At 40.2% G+C, this 17,917-nt stretch overlaps 1 protein-coding gene across 1 annotated transcript in view; it reads right to left on the reverse strand.

The window, feature by feature from the left end:
* YES1 (YES proto-oncogene 1, Src family tyrosine kinase) overlaps positions 1–11,491 on the reverse strand; it is a 49,549-nt gene extending 38,058 nt beyond the window's left edge. Inside the window, exon 1 of the mRNA XM_064655722.1 lies at positions 11,382–11,491. The gene's annotated coding sequence lies outside the window, so the exon portion shown is untranslated. The remainder of the gene's footprint in view (positions 1–11,381) is intronic.
* Between the last annotated feature and the right edge of the window lie 6,426 nt (positions 11,492–17,917).

A 17,917-nucleotide genomic window follows, 5' to 3' on the forward strand; every position in this document is an offset into this window, starting at 1 on the left:
CAAACATTTCCAGGTAGTGGATAATCCTGTAGCTGGTTTGGCTAAACAGTAGCTCAGCTCTGTAAGTCTTACGGTAATGGCAGGCTACAGTTGTGGTTTTACACTGTATTATACATCTGACCAAGTGTTTCATACACGCGCTGTGGCATTAAATGGAACTGGAAGAGCAGATTACAACATGAATCCTGTATTCTTTCACCAATTTAATGATGTACTGCCAAAAAGGAGTCCATTTTAAAAGCCATGTTGTACACTTGGCCAGGACACGTCTGCTATAGTTCCGACACACCATGGACAATTGTCTAACAACCATTTCTGGGGTACTAATGCTCTCTGCAGCCCAGTGATTGACTAAAATATTTTAAACAAATTCCGACATACTACCAATCAGATTATAACAATTTTCAAGCAGCTGATGCCCTGGGTCAATGCTAGTTGACAGCAGCCATTTAAGAACTCTTTCACACGCGTGCAAAGTTAAATCAACTTGGCACTCTCTCTGGTAGGCAATTGTCTCCTTAAAGTATGAGCACTATTCATCCAAGTGAATTGCTGCATTAAGGGGACAGTTGGCTGGCATGGGGAGGACCGGACTGATTGACAATGCGCCTTAGTCACAAAGAAGTTGCAGCAAGAGTTTCTAAAAACCAAAAAGCAGTTAAGACTGTGAATAGATGAAGCTGGATGAAGAAACAAAAGTACAGGATGTTTCCAGGAAGATGTCTGTGGTTCAATAAGCTTCCTAACTATGACTAATCTTAAAACAGTTCTTGTGTCTTGTTTTGTAAATTTAGCACCTCAGGTATTTCAGAGAATTTCAGTTTGCTACTTAACCCCTTAACACCAGCTAAATATTGCAGCAACAGTTACTTGTGGAGGTTTTTTTTGCAGAGCTATGTATGCTAAACAGCTAAGAGCTCTGTGCAGCTTCCCAGGGAGGGAATTTTATTTCACATGTGAAATGTTAATAAAGAAATGCAAGCAGCATTTAAGGACTCATTCTCAAATTATTCTAAGGAGATTACAATGTTCCCATCCCCCCTCCCTTTGTGAAACTTCAAAGACAAAGTACAAGAAAGCTTTACAGTGCTTAGGTCAAAATAACCACACAGACAGTCAAAAAATGAGAAAAATTCAATATGCAGGAGTGCAAATGATACATTTTACAGGAAGTGTAGCAGAGTATTACACTAATAATCACCATATTTGAGTTAATTTTTCAAGCATTGTTTCTTCATCATTTGTGTACACAATACAGATACCATTGTGTAAAGCATTAATAAAAGATGCCAAAGGCTCTGCTGTGGAAGTCAATGGGATTACTCCAGATACCACCAGCAAACACATGGAATAACATGCAGTCAAACTTTTGGTGTAAAAGCAAGACTACAGGGAGCCACTCAGGATGTCAGCCTGAGGCTGAAAATACAAATAAGGGTCCCCAAGCCCCACACAATCTGTCATATAAAGCCTATTAGATTTAAACAACAATTTAAAGAGAGTCCTTTCAGCTACTTAAGGATAAATTGCTCAGAAGTTTGCTAACAGTTTACAAAGTGTTTGAGTTTTCTCATGATAATTCTTATACCACATATATACCTCATAAACAGATTCTAGCTTCTGTAAAACATCTGTAGTCAGGCATAAGCGACATCTCATTCACTGCTCAATGTAGTGAACTAATATAACCATACTATCTAACAGAAAGAAGGTAAAATCTTTGATTCAACTACTAAGTTAACCTAGCTGTTTGAGCTAACAGATCCAATTTCATCGCCTGTAAAGGCAGGCAACACTTTGTCTTAATTTCATACTCTAATGAAGTCTACTTCAATAGAGCCACCTCCACTTATCCCAGCAGATAATTCAGTCCTTTTGTGTAAAGCTAATCCAGCTCTCCCTAAGTCAAGGGGAATTTTGCACTTGACTTCAGAGTGAAAAAGGATCATGTCCTAGAATAGGAATGCTAAAATATCTGTGAGTAAAAATAGGTTCAGATTTTCCAGTTCTGAATTAGCCAACCCCCCCCAAACCAATGAACAACCAAATCTCCCCTCCAAAAAACCCTTTAAAAATGGAAAAAAGGCTAATTTCCATTTAGGTTTAAAGCACATGAAAAGTTATTTTACATGGCAATGTTTTTAAAGAGAATAATCCCATTCAGATATTCTGACTGTAAAACTCCACTATCTGCATCTGCTTTGGCTTTTCAGTTTCAGAGGAACTCAGGGGAAAAGTAACAATCCCTCGAATCTAGGAAATACTCTGAGATGCAACAGTTTAATGGCATGGTTTCCAAGCTGTAGAAATCCTGCAGCAGTAACACTTACTTTTCAGTTCTCCATCAGAGCTGTTAGGGTTTAACGAAGAACATCTAAGACTGTGATCAGTCCACTGGCTTGGAAGTTTTTGCATGTTACTCTGTTGGCCTAAATGTGATTTGATTTAATCACGTAAATTACCCAGTTACCTGGCTACACTGTAGCACATGTAATGCAATAAACAATGTTTACTTCTAACTATTTGTATAACAATGAAAATAAAATACAACAGACCTAGGCAGCCAAATTAAGTCATATGCTGACTGACCCAGTGGTAAATTACCCTTCTGATGGCATTTTTTTAATATTTAAAGTGAGAAAGAAAATTTTTTTTAGCTGCAATTTATATTAAGACATGGATTTTCTGCTAGGATAACCTATTTTGAATTTAAGAAATATTCAAACTACGTAGTTAGTCACCAAAATTTTAAACAAATTCAAATCACCAAACTGCCAGAGCTCATTCGTAACCACCTGAAATCGGAATCTGAACACCTAAATATCTGAAGTAACATAAGCTGTTACAAGTGTAAAGGATATTCTCCACTTAATGCTATTTAGATACTGGTTCACTAGAATCTCAGAAACACTTAGGGAAGATAAGGGACAGAGAGGAGATTTGTTTGTATTTTCAAAAAACCCACCAACTTGCAAGTATGAGATCTATTCATTCTAATGCCTTAGAGGTTTTGGTGACCAAAAATTATTCGCAAACTAAAGCTAACGTTCCCTTTTGTAAATAAATCTATGAGATTTAAAACAAAATGTGGTTTGCATTTAGAATTATTGCCTTCTATATTCTTATCTAAAAAGCAGTATATTATTAATTTGCACTAAAAATGTAACTGGTTATTTATATGAATTCAATCAGAATTTCCATTCAAATGCCACTGAACACAAATCAGGAAGAGAAAAAAATGTCTTGCATAGAAATTGCACTTTCATTGCTTAAATAATTATATATAGCTTAAGAGAATTATTAAGACACTTTATTATTACATTAAATACACATGCAGAAAATCCATGCCCTTGGGAAAAAGCTAACAAGATTAATGCAAACCTAATATATATAGTTAGAGTCAATATATTTTACTGACTAATAAGACAACATCTTTCTTTGGGAACAGAACGAAGAAGCACAAGTGTAAATCTAAGTTAAGATAATAATTTCAAATAACCATATAAAATCAAGGTGTCATGCTTGTTAATGTTAAGTCACATTGTATTAACTTGGCTATGATTTCACCATGTATGCACCAAATTTAAATAGTATTCTGAAGGTATGTCAGACCTAAACTAAAGGGAAGGGGAGGTAATCAAAGAGCCCTAGATGTAATAATCAATGCAAATTAATTCCAGAATATTTAAATACATCTACTATGCATGAACAAGTTAAATGGTTTCCAGGGAAATAATTTTTCATCTATAAACCAACACTTGTCTCACTTTACATACATCATGATAGCCTGAATCAATCAGTTCTACAGGTTTCTACAGCATACAAGCTAAGAAATATTTCCCAAAATGAAAAACAAGATTGATATCTTTAGCAAATTATATTTTGCTAAAGATTTTGCATATTTGTTTTGCTAAAACAAATATGCAATTATTCAGCAAGATATTTTGAAAGCTTATAGCTTTAAATAGCCTCAATCACTATGATTTATGAATTGTGGTTTTATAATTTAAAATACAGTACAGAACTATACTTGAAAGTAAAAAAAAGGTACCCATATTACTATTGCATCTTAGCCTTTAAAGCCATATGCAGCCAGCACTTAATTTTTCTGTCTTCTGAAGCTGAGACTTCTGTATTTGCATTTTGCTCACTCATTTAAAACCACAGAACAACAAAAACAAAACTCTAAAAAAACACCAAACAAAAACATATAACCCTTTCTTCCACCAACTACAGAATGTTACTACAATACTTCCTTTTCAGGTTTGAGTAAACAAATGTTACTCAGGAAAATTTCCCCAAGTGACTGGTAGTAACAGCTCAGGAATTATCCTTGTTTTCCCTTCTCTTTCCTTCATGGATAATTGTTTTCAAAAGGAATAGTATTTTGCTTTATGCTGGAAGTGTTCTTCAGTAGAATATTTAACTTCACTATGAAAACAGAATTAAACATGGTTGTCCACAGTGAAACTAGTATACTCTTCTCTCCAGTGCATGTTTTTCAGTTACCTACAGATGAGCTGATCTGGCCAATACTATTACAACCTTTAATAATCCTTTAAACAAATATTTAACATTGGTATCAGTTAAACAAACCTATCCCTCTCTCCGCTTTCAGGACTTTGTCATTCTATTCATGCATCTTCTATCCTAGAATATATGGGAGGGGGAATCCCAAAAAAACAAAACCAAAGAACATACTTTGGCAAAAATCCCATATATCACAAGTCTCAGAAAACTAAGAGGACACTATATTTTAAGATATTACTGCTGGAAGAAAACCTGAATACTTTTTATTTAGAAAAGGCAGAATCAGAAGTGCCATCTGTTGCTCAAAGCACTCCATTCTGAAAATTTCCCTTCAACTAAACTTCCAAAAACTTTTACTTGAGACATTAAGACTACCTCCTGAATGGAGTGGATTAAAAAAAAAAAAGAGAAACCCAAACTAACCAAACAAAAAAACCCTCATAAGAATGATACACAACACCTGGGCTAGTCATCACACAAACTTAGAGAATTGTCTTTGCCCTATAGAACTTATTTAAGCACTGCATGAATTTGCATTAGTAAAATGGAAAAAAAACACCATATTTTCAGGTTCACTTGTCACTGAAGTATTGCAAGATTTTCTATCAAGAGAAATTACCTATAAGTTCATAAGATGCATTATTACATATGCTTGCAGTTTCATCAGAGCATCACTATAAGTTCACAGCTCTAAGGGAATGTGTAGTATTTCAACTGAACTACTGCAATCAGAGCTAGTCACAAATATTAAATACTATGGATCAACAAAACACCATAAAATGTCATAAAATGTTCTGCTGGCACGTTCTGTTTTCAGTTTAAGAAGTTATGGGAAAAGGGACACAAAACACTTGTTTTTATCACCATAAGCTTTCCTCTCATTTAATCTCATCTTTGCTTAGTCCTCACATGAATATCAATGCCACATCTTTACAGATCGTTAAAATGTGAATTTTGCAGCTAGGTTTGGTGCAGATTTTTAATTTTTAAGATGTTCAGAGACCACTGTTTTATACAAACTTCAGACCTAAATGTCACACTTAATTCTCTGTTTCTCACGGACTAACCTCGTTAAACTTCTAACCAAAACACTAAATATTTTTTCAGTTAATATGCCTCTTAAGACCTTGGTTTGGAAATCCGTACGGTAAGGTTTTAATTTCCAATTGTAAACCTCCAGAAAAACAGAGTCAAAATCAAGGCAAAGAAAGGAGATACAAGAGAAATAACAAGATGTCCGACTAAACTTATTGATTTGTTCTAAACACTTTACAATGAAATACAGAACTTTTGTATTTATTTTCAAATTTCCTTCCTCAATCTCAGCTTTGCTAATGTTTTCTTTCCTACAGTTTGGCAAATGAATGTTAGTTTCAGATAAATGTGTACTTTGAAAATGAGTATTTTCTAGATGTTAATTCTATATTCATTTTTCAGTGGAGCATACTTTAAACAAAACCTTAAAAGTGTTGTTCATCTTTGAGGCCCCTGTTAAGTCTATGGAAAGACCAGCTGTTATGAACCAGACCAGAAGTCCACAAAGCCCAAACATGTCTGAGTTAGACCAGAGGTTCACCAATGGTTCCCATCATCTGAGATGCTGGGCAATACTGGATGCTCAGGAAGGGAGCCAAAGAATCAAGAAAGCCTGTGGCTGTGCTATCCTTGGGTCAGTCTTTTAGCTTCTGGACTCTGGGGTATACTATTACTGAGAAAATAGTATTTCTGTTGAACACACTAAGCTGGTAAAGATCAAACTGAAACAGATAGATTATGTAAAGGAAGAGAAGGACTTTGGATAGTTTTTCTTTTATTCTTCTGTGATTACAAGTGCCAGTCATGATTTGAGTTTCCAGTAAAATGTTCTTGAAAAGCAAGAAGATACACTTAACAACTGAGGCCTGTTTTTCCTTTGTCACATTTTAAGCATAAATATTAATTTTGTTATCTAACCATACTTAAAATAACTTATTAAAACTGGATTGTTCACTATTAATTTGCTTCAAGTCTTCTTTTCCTGGCTGACTGCCAAAACAGTTATAATGCTATACAACTGCAATACACAAGAGACCCATAGCACCCTCTAATTACTCTTTAAATACCTCACACAAGCACTGCCTTTCCTTAAAAGTGTGAGGGCACTAAGCAGGTCCAAAAATTCCAAAACCTTTAGTCCAGATACTGTATTTTATTTCTGAAGCTGAAGTTCACATGCACCATGAAAACGCTTGCCTGAACTATGGGCAAACATTTGGAACACAAACAGAGTCCTCCAGTCCGACCTTTCTTTTGCTACAGGGCTGTCAGTCCTGGTAAGCATAAATGAGACCTGACTGCATTTATTCCATTATGACTCCATCATTCACATTAGGAATAAAATACTATTACTGTCTCTGTTTTGCAAGATCACAAAATGCTTTGGGCATGTGGAAACAAAGGAAATTTACCCATATGAAGACTGACTTTAAATGTCTGATTAATGCAACAAAATTCTCCTGAAAGTTTGTCCAAAACGAAGTTAAAGGCCCTGATCTACCAAGATTTACTTACATGGGTGTGTTTACTCAACTTCACTGTCAGTGGAAGTAAATAAAGTTATTCAGATCCTGTTATTAGGATCAGTTTAGCTGATCCGAAAACCTGAACTGAGAAGGTGGTTCAACAGTTCCAAAGAATCATTTTCCCAGACTTCTCTAGACCTCTGCTGTGAAGAAAGCCACAGAAACATTAACAGAAACATCTTAAGACATAGAAGTTTTTCATACCCCTGAAGCAACAACTTGAAAGACAAATTATTTGATGTTCAGTAGCACCATTAGAATTCAAAATTTATGTAAGCATTTAAGATATAGGTGCAGTCAATACTGATATTTGTCTCATATAAGACTATTATAAAAGCACTTGCCTTCCAAAAATACAAAGATAAAATACAGTCAGGTTAGCAAAAAAAGTTATCTATTTTCCTATGCAACAACTAAGAGTACTCAAGAAGCTGATACAGAAATGATTCCAGTCTGAGGTTTTACTTCCTTGGCACTCTCCAACCATACCCTGTAACATTACCTAACACTACAGTCAAGAAAAATCGGAGCAAAACCCCAGTCTTGGCCACAACAGTCAACACAGCCTTAGATGCACTTAGTGATGATCCCTACAGCAGTATCCCACTGGGCTGTGGGGCTCAGATACAAGCCAGGGCTAGCAGTCCTTGCAGGAGATCCTCTGCTTGAGGGTTTCATTTCAGCTGAGCATGACTTTGATCCACTGACTTACAGGACGCGTCATGAAACCTTGGTGCTGTATATGGTGCCCATCCGAAGTGGCAACAGAGTATTTCCCACACTATTTCCAGTTATCCTTTGCCTTTTCAAATTTTAAAAAAATATGTGTCTAAATCTAAAGGGAACAAAACTCATGAATAAGTAATATTGAGTTTCATATTGAGTTTACTTACTCAATTTTTAGCATTAACATTACTATCATCTTTGATCCTGCAATCAGTTGGGCATGTTAACTTTACCTAAGGGTGCAGTCTCACCCATTTCAGTGACTTACTTTGGTGCCAGTTTCTGTTTTGATGCACTGGCACCATCAAGGATAAATCCTCATAAATGCAAAAGGCAGTAAGAACGACCTCTTAAAACCTAAAATTAGTTGACAGTATCTTTTCAATATGACTTTTTCCCTACTAAATTCAGCCTACACTCAGAAAGTTTTCCAGGTTTGCCTTCACAACCTGGCAATTGATAATACAATCTGGAACCCTACAGCTCTAAGTCATTGGTGTAAATGCAGCCAGGGACTGTAGTGATTACAAGAAGTTCCCATATGGCAACCGTAAGGCAGTTTGTATTAAAAAAAAAAATAAAAAATTAGTGGTTGCCACATCATAAAATTCATCACTATAAAACAGCCTCCTACTGGCACTCTCAAGGAGAACAAAAATGAAGCATATCCTGAGACTTAAATTTTATCTACTTGTATACGGAGTGGTTCCTCCAGGATAAAAACTAACCCATTCTGTTACAGTAGTTAGAGAAAGCTACAGTTCTCCCTCACTGATCAATGTGTTCCATCAGCAAGCATGGGACTTCCAGTAATAGAAGTCTGAAACCTTTCACAAGGACTTCACAGAAACCACAGGCTGTGTATGTACACATGGAAGGTGTCCTATCTGAAAAAGGCTGCTTGATGTGACACAGCAGAATAAGGACACGTTCCTAAAGTAGTCTTTGTGTTCGTACTGACACCAATTTTTACATTAACATCAAGGCATCTTACTCAAATTGTGATCAAAGTATGCAGCAAAAGAGTTGGATGCAAGGAGGGAATATGGATGAAAGAACATTGTTTCTTTTAACTAACCTTTTGAACACAAAGAATTACCTATTGAAAACACACAGCTTTTGTCCAAAGGCAGCACATATAAGAAAAGTAAAAACATGCAGTTAGTTTCTTCATAAAGTAAACTTTGACCACATAAACTGACATGTGCCACACTGAAGACTTTTGCATCATGGTCACATGACAGCCAAACAGAGCAACGATTTAATTCTTCAGAAGCTGCAGAAGTATAAAAAGCTCAAAATAAAGAACATTCCCTTAGTGCAGAAGCGTAGTTCTCTGATATGATGCATGAATATTGATAAAAAAACCTAAATGGTGAAGTTTTTCAATAATTGTTACACAGTGTGCACCACACCAAAGATTTATTATTTTTCTAGCTATTTCAAATAATCAGCAATTTAAATATATTTTCAATTTTGTTCATTTATTTTGTAGCCAAAGAACTGTTGTTGGGTAACAAATATTTCCCTGAAAATCTACCTTTATAATACGAAATACAGATTAAAGCTACCTTTGGCTCACTACTGTCATTCCAAAGTTATGGTACTGGGGTCCAGATATTAAATTATTACTGAAAACTGTGCCAGTAGCTCTGCAATCAGCAAAACCAGGGAGGCCCCATTTCCTGCATCAGTGTCCAGCCTCAGGTAAGTATTGACATGAACTCTCCGGTGTGCAGGTTAAGAGCATTCTTCTACTTGGCTTCCCTACTTTCACAAATTCTGTAGAAATTGCTCACCTGGGAGACCTCTGCTGTCAAATTTGTTTGAAATCAGGTAAAGGCCAGAAAAGTTATTAGAGGGACTGAAGGCACACAGATCTTGCAGTTACATTTGAGCTGCACCTGCTAAGAAAATAAAGCTAACGACGCATGTGGAATAATTAATTACTGGCAATTGCTGCTACCAACTGTCACCCTTTCACATGCCTGGTATCACTGGATCTTTTTCTTTGAAATTTAGCACAGTGTCAGTGCTGCTGTCCTTCTGTTTCCATCACAAATGCTACCTTGTCCCAAAATTACCCGCAACACCCTAGCTGTGCAAAACACACACAGTCTCCACCCTATGCCTATGCTCAATAGGAACCTCCTATAACTAAACTTACAGATATGCATCAGAAACACGAGTAGGAAGAGTAAGGTTTTGTTGTTTGGAAAGGAACAGTTCTTACATCTGTGAAGCAGAAACATAGTTATGGCAAAACTGTACTACCTACCAACAGAGATACCGCAAGTGTAGCTGACGAAGCTATTTTATTAGATATCCCTCTTCAAGGTCTTACTTTCCAAAGAGGAAAGCAAAAGACTCTGAAGTAAACTTTTGTATCTTGCTTCCCTGACTAAAGGTCAATTTTGCTTGTAAAATTTGCCTGGAATTTCATTCACCTGCCTATGAATTATTAAAATAATACATCTTCCTTGTCAACAGTCCCAATTTTTAAACTGGTTTTGGAACATTCTGCCAGTTTAAGTAAACCCACACACCTAATTTTTAATTAATGACCAGTCTCTGCTTAGAGGTAAATCCAGCAGGTACACCTAAATACACCTTCTCAAAAACATGAGGTTTGGAAATACTTCTGTCCTAGTTTTCCCAGTTCACAGTGGACCATACCCACATGCACACCAGACACCTGGAACAATAAACCCCATAATACTTGTAATATAGTATAATGGAGAAGAAGACGTGCTAGCCCTGGGCCTGAGCGTTGAGCATACAACTTTACGCACGTCAAGCCTGCGGGTCCACACAGTGCAGAAAGTTACACGCAGCCTCCGCAGGAACCGGGGCCTGTGTGTGTCCAACACGTTTTTTTTATAAACTGTAAGGAAGACGAGGAGGCTTGATGAAATGTGATGATTGAACACTTAAATTAATGACTCAGAAATGTAAAGCAGTCGTGTCCCAGGCTCGATGCAGGGAGAGGGAACAGTGAGGGATGAGGGGAGAAATTAATAGAAAAGACATCCACGCAGGCCAAGCTGTAGGCGACTCGCAAACCAGTTTCCTGAATTTCGCCCTTTTACATCCTCCGGCCGAGAGCCGGGAGCTGAGCCGGGACCGGCTCACGCCGAGCACCAGCCCGGGCAGTGAACGGCGCCGCCGCCGGGGGACGAGCGGCCGCCCTGCAGCGCCCGCGACCGCGGCAGCCCCGCGGGAAGGGCCGCAGGGGAACCGGGCGGAGGAGGGGGACTCGGGGGCCTCCCCCCACAAACTTACCGCCCGCAGCCCGCCTCCCGCAGCCCGCCCAGCCCAGCTCGGCGCCCGCCCGCCCGACCCCTCGGCCCCGCGGGCGGGGGCTCGGGCCCGGGAGAAAGTTGCCGAGAAAGTTTCTGCGGAGGAGAAGGGTCCAAGGGTGCCGGACGCCCCCCGCCCCCGGGGCGCGGCGGCGGGGCGAGGCCGGGGGCGGGCGGCCGGGGCCTAGTGCCTCCATCGCCGCCGCCGCCATCGCGGCCGCCGCTCCCGCGGGGCGGCGGAGCGGGGACGCGGCCGGGGCCTCACCTGCCTCTCCTCGGCGTGGCGGGTGGGAGAAGGAGGGGGGGAGGGAGGGAAGGAAGCGGGGCCCCCCCCGCTCCTCCCGGAGCCGCGGCGACCCGGGGAGGGAAGCGGGGAGGAGGGGAAGGGAGGAGGGACGAGGAGCGGGAGGAGGGAGCGGAGCGCTCCGGTGCGTGCGGGGAGCCGGAGCCTTGCTGCGGGAGGAGGAGGAGGCGGTGGTGGAGGAGGAGGAGACTCCCCGCCCCTACGGCTGTGCTCTCCGGCGGGCAGCGCGGCCCCTCCTCCGTGCCGAGCTTCCCCCCATGCGGCCCGGGCCGGGCTCGCCGCGCCTCCCGGCCGGGGCAGCGGCTCCACGCCCGAGCCGGAGGCCGCGGGGAGGAGCCGGGCGGCCCCCATGGAGCCGGGCTGGCGGCAGCGGCGGTGCCTCCTCCGCGCCGCTGCGCACCGAGACAACATGGTGGAGGCGTGCGAGGGCGTGCGAGGCCGTGCGGGCGGGGAGCCGGGGCTCGCCCTGCTCCGCCGCTCGGCCGAGGGCGGCCGCCCGCTCCCAGCCTTTTCTACCCGGGCTGGAGCCGGGGCTGGGTCGCGGGGACCCTCGTCGGGGTAGATCCGGGGGGAGTTGCTCCTCCCGCCGTGCCAGGCGGGTCAGCTCGAGGAGCCTCTCGGCAGAGAAGCTGAACCTGAGAGATTTCGGCAGCGGACCCTTTCGGCGCGGTGCGTGAAAGCTGAACAAAAATAACTTTTAAAACTCCTCTCCCAGACGTCTCCGGGTGGGACGTGCCTTAGGCTCGGTACATTTAATTTCTTTCGGGTCAAACAGATGCAAAACGTCCCTTCGGCAGTGCGGGTGCTGCAGGGGGAGCGAGGCGCTGCAGCGGCCGGCGGGGAGCGGTGCCCGGGGCTCGAGAGTGCCCGAGGCTGCACCGCAGAACAGACCCGTCGCCCTAATACCGAGCAAGCAGGGAACGAGCCCGTAAATTACGCGGCTATAACTCCGGGGTGTTTTATGTTACGGATCTCCCACTCACCGCAGTTCCAGAAGTCAGCGCTTCACATTTAAAGAAGTAAAAAAATGGGATTTGTGTGAAGTTGGGCTTCTTTGATGGTTCATGTGCATCCACCCTTAGAACTGCAGACTCCAGGAAGAAGCGACAGAAAATAAATTAAAAAACAACCTAAAGAACCAAAGTTATCGAAGTTTGTATGGGCATATCGGCAATTCTCATTCAACATTATCGTTTATTGTTTTCAGCTCTCAGTCAAATTTACATTTACATCTCTTGCCACTGTTTGCTTTAAAGGCTGATTGTAAAACAGTAATTGTATTGATCACTAATGATAACCTAATATAATTTAGTTTAAAGAAAAAAAGGGAGACAGGATGTCCAATTTATTTTGCAGGCAATGCTGCAGAGTAAAGCCATTTGTATTTTTAAATTTCAGATAAAGCAAATACAATACATGTATTTACTTTTAGAGGGCCATAAATGCACTAAGCAGTTAACAAAAAGGCAAAACTGTTCTAGATTTGGAGACTCAGTACCATAAATTGTTGACCTGTAATCCTGTTAGAGTGGTGGAGTTTATAATTTCCTGTTCAGTCAGGAGTCTAATGTTACATGAATTGATTTTTAATTTAGAAAGCAATAGTGAGTTTTAGAAATTGACCTGGGCAATGAATTACTTAACTGAGCAGGAATGTTTACAGACTGGTTGGAGCTGTGGGTCTGCCACAGCTTCTTCACTTGTCCAACTGGGCTTATGGGAGTCTTGAGTGAGAGCAAGGTTTGACTTCCAGTATCATATGTGGGGTTTTGTATGCACAGGCAAGCATTGCTGCGTGGTTAATTTTACAGCACAATGGTAAAACTTGCGTATATGAAAAACACAATGAGCCCTTATTGTGTCTTCATGTTCATTATGTTTCAGAATTACTCATTTAAGAATTTTTTTCAGCACTGGGCTAAAGCTTTGTAGTTAGAGACATACTGGCCCTTGCCAGCTGTCACTGTAATTTGACTTCTGGGTTTCAGGTTTGGGGTTGGTGGATGGGATTACATAGCAGTCCTTTCTCATAGCACCTGGCTATGCCTGTGTGGCACCGAGAGGTTTGTTGTGATTCTCAGTCTATCACCCCTCTCTGTTGCTTTCTCTCCTTAAGACCAATAAAAGTAACGATTGGATGGGTTTCTGAAAGGCTGAGCTGTTAACTGTGCCTTCCACTTATTGGCTTATGTGTATGTGTGCTATCAGCTGCCACAGATAGTACTGGGGTTGCACCAAAGACTGACTTTGGTTGGTAGTGGAGAGACCATCACGCTTAGTTTCAAACACAGTGTGATTAAAATAGCAGAGCAGCTGGGGAGAAGATGAGCTGACCAGTCCCATAATTGACAGCAAGCTCAGACTCACACCATATGGGTGTGAAAGAATAGATGAGGGTTTGAGTCGGGAGTCTTGCAGGCTAGACATTCTTTCATTGCAGTGGAAAAATTGGCTGCTTCTTAAATTGTCATGCACTTGTCCCTGATAGTCTGAGTGTTCCTCATTTTCATAAGGAAATGTTGAACAGGTGACTTAAACACATCAAACTGCTGGTGGTTCAGTCCGTTTAATCCTGCACAGGACAGGACTCAGGGTGACTTGCTACCTTTTGCCTGCCAGCCTGCAACCTATCTGCCACATGTTACGTGGGTAAAGCTCCCTTACTGCTGCTGCACTGCTTTTCCTGAGTGGGCTCTCAAGCCTGTTGCAGTGCTGTGGGTGCTATGAGCCGTGCAGGTGGACTGACACCACTTGGTATTCACTCAGGAGACATCAGCTGAAACTGGCACCAGTCTCAGCTGCAAGTCAGCCAAGGCCAGTGCCTGCTTTTAGGAATTTCCCCTCCCATTTATTTCTTTTGGCTTAAATTAGTATTTTTGATCTTGCCCAGGAAGGAGGGAGGAGCTACTCTTGCATGCTTTAGCATAGCTGGAATATGGTGTGAGAAGCTACCAGGGCAGGGGTTCATTGCTGCCATTTGCTGGATGTAGTTTCCCAAATATCCCTTCAGACAGGCTCAGCATTCACTAACTCCTCGTCTGTGTTGCATTGTTAGTTGGCATTAACTTAATGTTGAAGATTTGTTCAAATAGTACATGAAGAATGCCTTCCTAAATATAGGCTATCTTTGAAATTTATCATATATTTGAGTTACTTTCTAAAGAAAGTGATCATTTATATTTGTACAATTCTTAGTGTGTTTGTGGAATTTGAACAAAACCAAAAAAGTATGGTAGGATCAAGTATATATTAAGCCAAATAAAGTATTTTTAGGGTTATATGGGAGAATACAGGTGTAAGAGCGTAAAGAAAGAAGGAGGAACAGAGGAATAAAGATGGAGGAAGGAAGACCAAGATATTTCAAGCATTGATGTGGGTTCAGTGATTTGTAATTGGGGAATATAGGACTTGTATCCTGAGATTTTGAAGGAGATGGGCAGATTGATTTTCTGAAGATCTTTAACAGTACATGCCAAAGGTTAATCTATGGCACATGTGATAGTAACCAGGAAACACTGAAACATTCTTGAAAACACCTGATCAGATTGTTTTCCAACAATTAGATTAAAAAGAAAAATACTGTAGGGGTTCAGCGTCTCCTGCAAAGAATTTTTTCTTTTAAAAGAAATAAAAAGTTTTGATAGACCTAAATTAATTCCTTCATTTTGAGAAATAAGTCTGGTAGTCAAGGCCTCACCCTAACTATCACTCTTTAAGACCATGGAAAAAAATGGTATTTTATAGTAGCACCTCCTAAAATTCATGGGCCAAGTTCCCATTGCTTATTGTACTGCATGATCATATTACGAAAAGCAGTTTGTCTTGGAATTAGAATTAGTTGCTTGCTTACTTTTGAGCATTGGCATCAATATTTTGAGGTTGGAGAGTTTAGCAAAACATAAGTGTTTCTCTTTAATGTGAAATATATTTCTTTTGAATCTGAATATTCTAAGTGTTAGTCGAATAAGTGGGTAGCTTTTGTCATGTTAATTTCTATTTAATATTCTTAAAGCTATTAATAAAATCATTGATGTTTAAAAGTGAAACATCTTCCTTGGATATAGTGTAAATTACATATGAGTATAGTAGTGCAGTAAGGAAATGGAGTGCTGTGTCACCGCATGATGGATCTGTTATTGTTTCCTATTCTGAAGCAAGTATTCTATTTAAGCTTTGTGTTAAACTTCAAATTTTTTTTTTGTTACAGAATACCCATTTTGCCTTCAAATGCATCTGCATCTCCAAATGACCGGCATCTTTGTGTTTGGTACCTGCATCTATTTGCAAGATTAAATATTGTGTTCTTTCCCAAATAGCATTTCTGTTTGATCTTGCATAACATGACTAATTACTTATGCATATTTTACTTTTAGTGAGAATGTGGCAGGTTCTTTTTTAAAAGCATTGTTTCAAAGATTGTTGTTGAACTTACTAAAAGTTATTTTTCAAAGCATGCTAAACTTGGAAAACCCTGTGCTTCCAGACCTGTTGCTATTTACATTTGTGTCACATCCAGTTACATCAGACACGCTGGATTACATTGTATAATGAAAGCCGTATTGCTGTACTCTAATCTTTATCTCTTTATATCCGATCTCCTTTGAATTGCACATGAGTATTGCTTATGGTTACTTAAAATAACTACTGCTTTTGTTTCAAGGGCAGTGCTATGTATGGTGAACACTTAACTTTCAACCCTGCTTTGGCAGCAACTACATATCCTGTATCTTTGGGTTTTGCATGGTTTAATTTGGAAGCTTGCACAGGCACGTTCATTTTTTTATTTTTCATTTAAATTTCATATTTGAAAAATCTGAAACCTGTGAAATCATACACGCTCAGAAAAAAATATATATTTATTTGGGCCACTGTGCTCTGAGAGATTTGGAACGTGTTGCTTTCCTCCTCACAAAGCAGGTCACATACTTAGTCGGAATGGAAAGGGACAAATGGTAGTAGCAAAAGAAGTAGGTGCAGTAAAGCTGATCTGAACTGACGTTGGTTTGGACATCATTGCTTGAGTCATTCGTAGCCTTTAAGAGACTTCTGACCTCATCTGGTAGCCAGTATAAGGGAGCAATTTCTGCTTGCTTTGGGAGGCTTGCACATATATGTACTGGTTATATTTATTTGTGCTGATTACCTAAGATATGACAGTGGGAGTAATGCTTAGTTATGTTACTAGCTGCAGAATCCAAGTTAATATGGCACTTAGGGAGCACTGCTAGGGGATTCTGCATCAAAAATCTCCTCTTTTCCAGTGCATCCTGAATTTTTGCTTTTGAATACACATGCTGTTGCAGTGCTTTTATACATGATTTCATAAAACAAAGCCAAGTGAAACAGAATTAAAAAAAAAAAGAAATTTTATTCTCATCAATAGTTAAGCCTTGTTTGAGACTCTGTATGGTCCTTTCTTCTGAGCTACTACCCTGACTAAAATGAACAAATTCCTCAGGCTTATGTGAGTGCTCTTTTTTATATTTTAATGTTTAACAGTTCTTTTGAATTTTATGTGCCAGGTTATTATTCCTGCCCTAAGAGGGATCCCTGAGGATAATTGTTGGTGACAGCCTTGACGACCAGAAAACTTTCCTTCTTAATTTAGAGATGAATGTGATGATGTTTATTACCTCAGGAATAGTTCCAGGGACAAAATTTTTCCCTCAGTCTGAAATGCCACACAAATCCTTAGAGTGGAGCTTCGATCAGGATGAGGCTATTGGCTCTCTCGGTGTTCACCATTGCAGGTGGACATAAATGTTGTGCACTGTTTAGAGATCTCAGAAAACTGGGCATCTGTCAGATGTGTAGTTTTTTTACTCAGCATCCCCTCTATTTCCATTGTTTTTTTCATGTCTTTAATTTTCTTATCACTATTCCTTCAGATGTAGATTACAGTCCCCTCAGGTCTGCTGGCATAACTACAACTATAGTTTTTCCCCCGTAGTCTTGCAGTTCTGCCAACATGATCTCAGTTTAAGTCTCCTAACAGTTTTCTAAAAACCAAGAATGTGTTGTTGCACTTTTGCTAGGTGGTGGCATATACTCTGTTGTGCTCACTGACATCAGGAAAGAGGTAATAACATAGGGAGACCATCGGCTTCTTATCCTACCTCAGCTACAGCCAGAACAGCCTGAAATTTCTGAAATTTCAGAATTTAGGAAAATCCAATGTAATTGCATTAATAGATGAGGAAAGAGCTAAATGGCTCTGTTTTCCCGAAGTTTAACAGTTACTTGGCTCTGCATTGGTGTTTCTCAGTTCCCACCCACGCCAGATAAATACCCTTTGGTTTCTTTATCACTATCCGCTTTGTTCCTGTAAAGCAGCCTCAGTCTCTCCATTCTTCCCTGAGAATCTGCGTCGGGGTGAATGAGAGTCATGAATGAGGCAGCCGAGGTAACAACTGTTCGAGAGGCAGCACTTATAGAAATAATAGTTCTTAAAATCCGAAAAATACATGAAGATGTGGAAGAAGCCTGGGTTTATTAAA

The sequence above is a fragment of the Pseudopipra pipra genome, chromosome 1 (genome assembly GCF_036250125.1).
Source record: "Pseudopipra pipra isolate bDixPip1 chromosome 1, bDixPip1.hap1, whole genome shotgun sequence".
Classification (NCBI taxonomy): domain Eukaryota; kingdom Metazoa; phylum Chordata; class Aves; order Passeriformes; family Pipridae; genus Pseudopipra; species Pseudopipra pipra.